The sequence below is a fragment of the Schistocerca americana genome, chromosome 6 (assembly GCF_021461395.2).
Source record: "Schistocerca americana isolate TAMUIC-IGC-003095 chromosome 6, iqSchAmer2.1, whole genome shotgun sequence".
NCBI classification, from domain to species: Eukaryota; Metazoa; Arthropoda; class Insecta; order Orthoptera; family Acrididae; genus Schistocerca; species Schistocerca americana.
In genome coordinates this window covers 517,273,371-517,284,688 of record NC_060124.1, presented here as the reverse complement: position 1 = coordinate 517,284,688, position 11,318 = coordinate 517,273,371, and positions in this window count along the sequence as shown.

Sequence of the window (11,318 nt, the reverse complement as noted above, 5' to 3'; positions counted from 1 at the left end):
TACTTTTCGTCATTGTAATAAAAATCGATAATTTATGTCAACAGTGGTATAAGTATGTTTTGTAATTTACAAATATAAATCCGATGACACTAACAACTGTGATTAAAAACTCTTTGTGAAGTCATAGTGTCGTAATACCTTTGTGGCATGTTTTGTAAACAAACAGTGTAAGTGATGATTTGCATGTGTGTGATATTCTGTATAATGGACGAAACACTGAAAGATTCATTTTGTCCGATCTTCCGACCGCAGTCTAACTTCAAACACACTTAAGAGAGGCAGAAAGTCACACATGCAAATATCACCAAATATATTCATGTAAGCTAATGCACTTTAAAGCAAAAACAAATTCTCGAGACGCGTTGTGCTAAGCATAAAAACTAATAACTGGTGCCGTTATCATTATTTAAACCATGAATGTCACAACTACAGACTTACCTGAATCGTCTAATATCATGAACTAGATTAAATCCATCTATTATTTTGCAAGCCAGATCTTCCACGCATGACACATAACCAACATGGATTTAGAAAACGTCGTTATTGTGACACATAAATGGAGCTTTATTTATACGAATCACTGAGTATTATCGACAGGGGATCTCAAGTTCAGTTCATATTTCTAGACTTCCAGAAGGCTTTTCCTTTTCCTTTTCCCAGAATCGGCTTAAAATCAAACTGCGTACCTAGAGTACAGTCTCAGTTGTGCGACTGGATTCTTATTTTCCTGACATAAAAAGATCAAAGTTCGTTTCTGGGGTTCTCCAAAGAAGTGTTACAGGCCCTCTGCTATTCTTAGTCGATGCAACCGATTTAGGTGTCAATCTCAGCAGTCGTCTTACGGTGTTTCCAAATGATGCTGTCGTCTACAGTCTAGTAAAGCCATCAAAAGACAAAACCAATTGCAAAACAATTTATACAAGACATCGGTATGGTGCGAAAAGTGAGAACTGACCCCAAACAATTAAAAATGTAAGGTTCTCCACAATTTAAAGACTGCCGAATCAACTATAAGGGGCGATCAAGAAGTTTCCGTTTGAGGTCGATGTTGCACATTATATACAAGAGAGCGCGACTCCGATAGCGGTATATAAGCACCGACATGTACGCAAGGGATTAGAATGGCATTAGTGTCTTTCCGCCATTTGTGCACTGAAACCGGTATTACCTCGGCGTATCATAAAACTCCCAAAGGACTAAGCGGAAGGACTGGACCTTAGGGGAGGGGAGCATTTACCTTTTATTGTTCACAATATTTATTAAAATCAGTGAAAAGAAATGACAATTGTCATAAAGCGCATCAGTTAGCTTTGAATAGCTAAGCAAATGTAACAACTCTTCAAATGAGAAAGATAATACCTTATAGAAGGGTAACTTTACACATGAACTGTGAATAACCGTATTTTGTATTATCAAATAGTTAAAATATAACACTTATAATAAAATCTCAGTCAGAGAACATTTATACGTGAAGCTGACCCGTCATTCCGCTCACCGCCGCGCCACCTGGCGACCGACTCACCATCGCCAAAAGGTTAGCACCTCTGAACAAATATCGATAGCCGCAAAGCCGGAAGGGCTCATGCACTAAATGCGTAAAGGTGAACTATGCCGAGGTTATTCCAAAATGTGTTCAAACCGGACCAACGTGCTGTTATTCTTTTCTTAGCTACCGGGGGACAAACTACGGTAGCCATTTATCGGAGAATGAAGAATGTGTATGAGGCAGCATGTTTGTAGAAAACCACCATTGTGGAATGGTGCTCAGAGAGGTGTTGCTACTGCATGATAAAATACGTACCAATATCGAAAGTGTCATAAATCAGAAGTTACGCTAGTTGAAGAATTTCAGTTAGAAACATCGTTGCCAGGCGACATAACCTCTTGTACAGAAGGATTTCTAAACTTCTTTCCTCTAAAATGTCGTTTTTGAAAATGCCTTTACGTTTCGTCATCTTCAATAAACACAACAAAACACACGTAAACAAGCACAGCAAACGTAAGTATAACAACAACTTGCAATCACACTTGAACATAACTAACCGCGTGTTTGAAAGCGTGTTGCCAGCCGGTGTGGCCGAGCGGTTCTTGGCGCTACAGTCTGGAACCGCACGACCGCTACGGTCGCAGGCTCGAATCCTGCCTCGGGCATGGATGTGTGTGATGTCCTTAGGTTAGTTAGGTTTAAGTAGTTCTAAGTTCTAGGGGACTGATGACCTCAGAAGTTAAGTCCCATAGTGCTCAGAGCCATTTGAACCATATGAAAGCGTGTTGTTTACAAACATCAGAAACAAAAGAATGCCGACCGTTGCATTCCAAGGATAGCCAACACACTCGGGAGCAAAAAAATTCCTAATGTGCAATGTAGGAGATATAAAGATCTAAAATTTATGCAGAAAAGCGGGTGACAGATAAGTGGGCATGGCACAGAAACACACGTGGTAGGAAAATGCTCTTTAAATGGTCGAAACAAATTTTTTTCAGCAAAATCTTCTCAGAGTACTTAAATAAAACCTTAATCTATCGAAATATGATGAAAACCGAAAATCGATTTTTTTTCCGACCTGAACCACGTGTCGTCCCCTTAATAGTGGTCGACTACAAATGACAAATGAAGCATACAAACTATACTATTCAGTGTGCATGGGTGTAAAAGTGTGATACAGTTAGTCACGGCCGGCCGAAGTGGCCGTGCGGTTAAAGGCGCAGCAGTCTGGAACCGCAAGACCGCTACGGTCGCAGGTTCGAATCCTGCCTCGGGCATGGATGTTTGTGATGTCCTTAGGTTAGTTAGGTTTAACTAGTTCTAAGTTCTAGGGGACTAATGACCTCAGCAGTTGAGTCCCATAGTGCTCAGAGCCATTTGAACCATTCAGTTAGTCACGTAAGCCCATCCACCACTGCAATGTCATATCACATCTGATCGGAAAACTCGGTTTTTAATTGTCCTGAGGCCAAAAACCGCATAAAAAGCAACAATCACGTCAGTTTTTAATTCTCCTGAGGCCAAAAACCGCATAAAAAGCATCAACCAAAACCAAATCGGATAATTAATTTCCGTGTGTCAGCCGCTAAACATGTTCAATATGCTGTGTACCATTTTCTGCAACAAGTTGAAATCGAGAAAAAGCATGCTCCACTACTGATCGAAGTCTTTCCGGGGCAACGTTCAGAGTGTGTTGCGCAATTCGTGCCTTCAGTACAGCTAAGTTTGCAGTCTGAACACTGGACACAACATCTTTCAGACAGCCCCAATGCCAGAAGTCACACGGATTACGATCAGGTGATCGGGACGGCCAAGCTGTAAGGAAATGATGGCTGATAATTCTAGAATATCCGAAATTGCTGTTCGGCAGCTGCTTAACTGAATTTGCGATGTGCCGAGGTGCGTCATCTTGCATAAAATTGATCCCATCCACACATTCACGCTGTCGGAGAGCTGGAATGACGTGGTTGCACAAAAGACACTCTTAGCGCTTACAAGTAACGGTACAGGTAACAAGACCAGAAGCACCTGTCTCCTCGAAAAAGCATGGTCCTATGGTAGATGATACCATAAACCCGCACCACGCAGTGACCTTTCCAGGATGAAGTGGTACCGGTTGATTTCCGTGTGGATTATCCATTGCCCATATTCGACAATTCTGTGTATTGGCATATCCGGTCAGATGGAAGTGGGCTTCGTCTGCCCACAAAATCTTCCATGGCCAATCATTGTCCACTTCCACGCAAGCAAGAAATTCTAAGGCAAAGTTCTCCCTAGCTGGCAGGTCAAAAGGAAGGAACTCGTGCACATGGGTGATTTTGAATGGATAACAAAGAAGGATGTTTCGTAGGCTTAAATGGTGCAAATAGCTCTGGGCACTATGGGACTTAACTTCTGAGGTCATCAGTCTCCTAGAACTACGTAAACCTAACTAACCTAAGGACGTCACACACATCCATGCCCGAGGCAGGATTCTAACCTGCTACCGTAGCAGGGATGGCTAGAGGACAAATGTAAGGATGTAGAGGCCTATCTCACTGGGGGTAAGATAGATACCGCCTACAGGAAAATTAAAGAGACCTTTGGAGATAAGAGAACAACTTGTATGAATATCAAGAGCTCAGATGGAAACCCAGTTCTAAGCAAAGAAGGGAAAACAGAAAGGTGGAAGGAGTATATAGAGGGTCTATACAAGGGCGATGTACTTGAGGACAATATTATGGAAATGGAAGAGGATGTAGATGAAGATGAAATGGGAGATATGATACTGCGTGAAGAGTTTGACAGAGCACTGAAAGACCTGAGTCGAAACAAGGCCCCCGGAGTAGACAATATTCCATTGGAACTACTGACGGCCTTGGGAGAGCCAGTCCTGACAAAACTCTACCATCTGGTGAGCAAGATGTATGAAACAGGCGAAATACCCTCAGACTTCAAGAAGAATATAATAATTCCAATCCCAAAGAAAGCAGGTGTTGACAGATGTGAAAATTACCGAACTATCAGCTTAATAAGTCACAGCTGCAAAATACTAACACGAATTCTTTACAGACGAATGGAAAAACTAGTAGAAGCCAACCTCGGGGAAGATCAGTTTGGATTCCGTAGAAACACTGGAACACGTGAGGCAATACTGACCTTACGACTTATCTTAGAAGAAAGATTAAGGAAAGGCAAACCTACGTTTCTAGCATTTGTAGACTTAGAGAAAGCTTTTGACAATGTTGACTGGAATACTCTCTTTCAAATTCTAAAGGTGGCAGGGGTAAAATACAGGGAGCGAAAGGCTATTTACAATTTGTACAGAAACCAGATGGCAGTTATAAGAGTCGAGGGACATGAAAGGGAAGCAGTGGTTGGGAAGGGAGTAAGACAGGGTTGTAGCCTCTCCCCGATGTTGTTCAATCTGTATATTGAGCAAGCAGTAAAGGAAACAAAAGAAAAATTTGGAGTAGGTATTAAAATTCATGGAGAAGAAATAAAAACTTTGAGGTTCGCCGATGACATTGTAATTCTGTCAGAGACAGCAAAGGACTTGGAAGAGCAGTTGAATGGAATGGACAGCGTCTTGAAAGGAGGATATAAGATGAACATCAACAAAAGCAAAACAAGGATAATGGAATGTAGTCTAATTAAGTCGGGTGATGCTGAGGGAATTAGATTAGGAAATGAGGCACTTAAAGTAGTAAAGGAGTTTTGCTATTTGGGGAGCAAAATAACTGATGATGGTCGAAGTAGAGAGGATATAAAATGTAGGCTGGCAATGGCAAGGAAAGCGTTTCTGAAGAAGAGAAATTTGTTAACATCCAGTATTGATTTAAGTGTCAGGAAGTCATTTCTGAAAGTATTCGTATGGAGTGTAGCCATGTATGGAAGTGAAACATGGACGATAAATAGTTTGGACAAGAAGAGAATAGAAGCTTTCGAAATGTGGTGCTACAGAAGAATGCTGAAGATTAGATGGATAGATCACATAACTAATGAGGAAGTATTGAATAGGATTGGGGAGAAGAGAAGTTTGTGGCACAACTTGACCAGAAGAAGGGATCGGTTGGTAGGACATGTTCTGAGGCATCAAGGGATCACCAATTTAGTATTGGAGGGCAGCGTGGAGGGTAAAAATCGTAGAGGGAGACCAAGAGATGAATACACTAAGCAGATTCAGAAAGATGTAGGTTGCAGTAGGTACTGGGAGATGAAAAAGCTTGCACAGGATAGAGTAGCATGGAGAGCTGCATCAAACCAGTCTCAGGACTGAAGACCACAACAACAACAACAACCGTAGCGGTCGCGCGGTTCCAGACTGTAGCGCCTAGAACCGCTCGGCCACTCCCGCTGGCTGGTGTTTCGTAGGATTTTACGCGCCGTGCTGACGGTTATGTCCAATGTTCGGGCAGTTCTCCGTGAACTACACGCTTGCACACCACCACTCATCTCCTCCTGCGTTGCTGTGGCCGCTGCTTCCACTGCCCCTAAGTTCTAGGGGACTGATGACCACGGATGTTGAGTCCCATAATGCTCAGAACCATTTGAGCTGCTTCCACTGACGTCGACTCAATTCGTTTCCTCCCTCTACCAGGTTGCACACCAAAAGAACCCGTCTTTTCGATTTTCCGAATCTTTTCCTCCAGACCCACCGCAGTCATCAGACCAACGCCTTTTTCCAATCCCTTTAGTGTCCGGAACTTCTGCAGAGCGAGGTGTGCAAAGTCATCGTTCTTGTAATACAGCTTTACAAGAAGAGCACGATCACGCATTCAGATAGTCTTTGCGAACGTCGCAGGCGCGAAAGAAGGAAACACCGTGTACTCGGTGTCTTTATACCAACTCCTCGACGCGCAAGTCGCCGAAGTGGCGTCAAATCGAAAGACTTGCACCAGGCGAACGGTCTACCCGACGGGAGGCCCTCGTCGCACGACATTTCATTTCATTTATACCAACTTCAATGGGTCGCCATCTCTTGATCAATTTTCACACTCTTTTTTTCCTCTGCCATACGTTTTCACCCTTCTCCGATGATAATCCGTTGCAATTTGCCATCATTCTGAGCAGTGGTGCTATTTTTGAAAGTTTAACTTTAATTATAATCACCCTGTATATGAGAAAATTTTGATGTCGGAAAATGCTACGAAATGGCGGCATGCAGCAATTCTCGTGAGGCGTGCTGAATTTGAGGCGATCTGCGGCACGCACTGTAACTGGTGCCAGTTTGAATCTGGAAAAAAGAAAAACAGTCTATGTAATCCGCATGAGTGTAGCTAGTGACTCACCAAGGGGATTTAAAAACATTGGTTTTTGCGTAATTGGCGAGTGTTTGATAAGAGCGTTCAATTTTCACCAAAAGGGACTGCCATTTGTTAATAAGTATAGTTTAAACCAACCAATCGAAAATCCCCTACGTTTTCCCTCTCACTGGACTTGCATTCTGGAGGACAGCGGTTAAATCCCGCGTCCGGCCATCCTGATTTAGGTTTTCCGTGATTTCCCGAAATCGCTTCAGGCAAATGCTGGGATGGTTCCTTAGAAAGGGCACGGCCGATTTCCTTCCCCATCCTTCCCTAATCCGAGCTTGAGCTCCGTCTCTAATGACCTCGTTGTCGACGGGAGGTTAAACAGTAATCTCCTCCTCCTCCTCCTCCTCCTCCTTTTCCTCTGAAATGCTGTTTCAAAGTTATTGTTAAACATTCAAGTAAAAAAGATTGAAATTGGTGGGAGTAGGTTGCGCGCCGTTTTGAAAAATCATATTCAGAGAATAACGCGTTTCAAGTTCTGAAACGTGTTACAGACAAGAACAATGGAAAAATTCTGCTTTTAGAAAACTCTCACCATTAATCTGCTATCCAAGGAATAGCCTGTCGTGCTCTTAACGTTGCGATCGAAATCACATCCACTGGTTTATGATTGAATGATTGATTAAACGGCCGTGGCAATTCCATTAACGATCAAAACTTTACAGTTCCGTTTACCCCTGGTCCAAGCAGGCGCATTGCTAGGACGATTCGACGGTTGATTTCCAATGCATTCGGCACAAACTTACTACGTGGTATAACAACTTATGGCCAGTGTGGACAAGCAATAATTATTGTGAAGTCTCAGCCGAGAGGACTTGGTTCTTGCAACGTGACGTCCACATTGCACATTTTACATTTCAGGTGTTGAGACACAACAGAGCAAACACTCCAGTCAATCGGTATTTCAGATTTAAATCGTGGCCATTGTCTTTCAGTTTCTCAGCAGAGGCACTGATTTCTTCCGAACTGCTCTCGTCCTCACATCTATTCTCTGGACGATTTAATGACATGCTGCTTCTACCGCCGCGTTGGATAGGATATTTTCGTACCTTCTCTGCCAGAGTACACTTTCCTGCCACTCACTCTTACTCTAAAGTCAAAACTGTGTACTGTTAGTTCACAGATCATCTATCAAAAGTCAATACTGCAAACAAAAATCAAAAACTGAAGCTGAAGAATTTTCTCTTTCGTACACGTACTGCCGCTTGCCGACGGCAAGCTAACGCATTATTATATGAGAAAAAGTACCACCACAGCTGTATCTGGAGAATGTCTTTATTGTATCACACGACTAGTTTCGGCGGCAGATTACCGCCATCCTCAGGTCCCGCCGCTGCCAAAAAGGCATTTGATTTCCGTGGCGCATTCACTGTTGGATCGCAGTTATTATCACACATGGGCTAGCTTCCATCAGGAGTCCAATGGCATTGGAGGCAACCCGTTGTCGAGAATAGACTCCCGATTAAAGCTAGCCCACGTGTGCTAGTAACAAGGATCCCACAGCAAATGCGCCAAGGAAATAAAATACTCTTTTGGCAGTGGTGGGGTCTGAGGATGGCGGTAACGTGCCCCCCAAACTAGTCGTGTGATACAATAAAGACATTCTCCAGATACAGCTGTGGTGGTACTTTTTCTCATATAATAATGCGTTAGCTTGCCGTCGGCAAGCGGCAGTACGTGTACGAAAGAGAAAATTCTTCCGCTTCAGTTTTTGATTTTTGTGTGCAGTATTGACTTTTGATAGATCATCTGTGAGCTTACAGTATACAGTACACAGCTGTACTTTCTCCTGCACGACGCTGTGTAGCGGCCATTGGAATACTTAGCTCATAGTGAAAGCAATACATGCCGCTAGTTCGTTTTTCATAATCGGTCTTTGTAAGGTGGTGAGTAGCAATGATAAGCAGTTTTACCCTGTTATATTTCCATAAATAAGACATGCTATGCGGAAACAAATTCGGAGCATTAGTGTACTCGTTTAACGATCGACTTTTTATGTTGACAATTATAAATTACTTACATTTAGTATTTCTACGTGTTATTTGGACGTAAAACCGTGAAAAATAGTCACTAAAAGAAATACTGAGCTCCAGCTTCCGATAAACGTGCCTTGTTTTGTTTTACACCATCTGCATAAATATATATTCAAATAGAAATACTGTCATACACTACAAATGTTTTGTGTGGCAAATCTCTATATACAAAAAGGCAATGTCCTCCGTGACTGACTCATCGCCTCCCTGCCCAAACCTGTAATGACAGAAACTTGAAATTTGGTGAAGGTGGTAGTATTATACTATGGGCATCGCTTAAGAAGGGATTTTTCGAAATTCCACCTCGAAAGGGGTGAAATACGAAATGAAAGGTTTTTCTTGAAAATACGTCTCTATTAATCCAATTTTGAAGCTAGAACGATGGAAATTGGTATTTGGTTTCTCCGTCAGATATAAACAAACACGTTTTTCAATATTTTTGGAAATTTAACCCCTATTGGTGGGGCGGGGGGGGGGGGGGGGTGAAATAGTTGGTGAAAGGTTTTTGGAACGAATCATTAATCATTATTAAAGAAGTGTTGAATCATTTTTAAAGCTACATGTATAAAATTAGTATTTGACTTCTGGGACAGAACTGAAAATTACGTGTTTCTGTATTTTTGGAGATTCAACCCCTAAAGGGATGAAATAGGACCTGAGTGAGTCACTGACTCATCATAACCCAGTCTAAACTGCTAAGGACCAAATCTTTAAATTTTGAATCAATGTTGATCTTATTATGGTTGGCATCATTTAGTAAGAGACTAATCGTAATTGTACCCCTAAAGGGATGAATAGAGGACGAGAGGATTTTTTAAAATATGTCGCTAGTAAGGCAACTTTGAGGCTAGATATAAGAAAACTGGTGTTTATTTTATAGGTCAAAATTAAGAAAAGGAAGATTCATACATCAGGATTTTTGGATATTAAACGAATAAAGGAGTAGAATATTAGGACAAAGTTTTTTTTCAAAATAAATCATTACTAACGTTTTGTTGCAGAAATAGTAAACAGCTAATCAGGTGCAAATTGGAATGTTTATTAAAACTGCTTTACCATGGTTCCAACTTTTATAAACACTTCTTCTTCACAAGGAGATATAGACAACTAGATTACATGTTGTGGCAAAGGTATTTTAAAACATAGCCGAAAGGCATCAGTAAATACAAAATTTCATCTCCATAATAAATTAAAAGATGCACAACATGGTGATTGTTATATCGTATTTTCTCGCCAAAGTACAGCTGGCGCACACGTTGAAACCATGGTAAAGCCGTTTCAATAAACTTTCCAATTTGCAAATGCCTGGTTGTTTACTATTTCCCCAAGAAGATTTCATTTTATGGTTGCTGCTCCAACGATGCACAACATTTTAAAACATTATTAAAGTAGCAATAAAGCATTTTTGAAGCTACATCTATGACAATTGGTAGTTGACTTCCAGGTTAGTTTTTTTTCTTTTTAAATAGAAAACGTGTTTCCAATGTTTTTGGAAACTCAACCTCCTAAGGGGGTTGAAACAGTATGAGGAGTTTTATGAGAATAATTTGTTACATTGAAACATTTCTGAAGTTAATTCTACGAAAAGTTGTATTTGACAGCTAAAGAAATATATATTAAGGGATGAAAGTTGTTATGGCAATATCACTAATTACTCAAAAGACAGCATTAACTAAGACCTCAAAGTCTAGCTGCCAGAATCGCTTTTTGGTCAGAAGTACACTCCGAAAGTATAATGCTTCTATGGCCTTAATTAGCGCGCAAAGTTTAGAAGATCCTGAAATTTGTGAACATAAAAATTCGGTTAAAGAAAAAAGTATAAAAAACACTGTGCAGAGTGTACAATCGACACGAGCAAAGCAGTGGGCGCTAAGCCAGTTTCTTAATAATATACAAGAAACTATCAGCCTCGATTGCGGTAATGAAACCATTCTTTACCTAGGTTTCAGCCCAAATAATTGAACCTTCTTCAGAGGATGTACCTGAATCAATAATTTGTCTAAGAGTTCATGGTCTAGAAATGAAACTAAAACATCCTGAATTGGCGTAGTCACATTTTTATTCTGTTTTAGTTTTATTCCTAGACTATGCTCTCTTAGACAAATTATAGATTCAGGTATATCCTCTGAAGAAGGCTCAATTATTGGGGCTGAAACCTAGGTAAAGATTGGTTTCATTACCGCAATCGAGGCTGATAGTTTCTTATGTATTAGATTATCACGATTGCTGACTGAGCTGCAATGTTTAAAGTACAAAAATAGTTTCTTAATCATTGTGAAGAATCACTCTTACCATACGAAACACTTGCACTGACAAAATTCAATAGGCATCAACATACAAAATTATGAACAAAAAGAAACTGTGGTGCAGAGGGCTCGGCCATCAGGATCAAAAGGATTGAGCGACTGATTGAGCTTAAGCCACATATTTTACATAAAACATTCATTGAAATTTTTATTAAATTTAACACTAACCCACTCATCAAGACAGCTTTAGTCAAATAGCCTT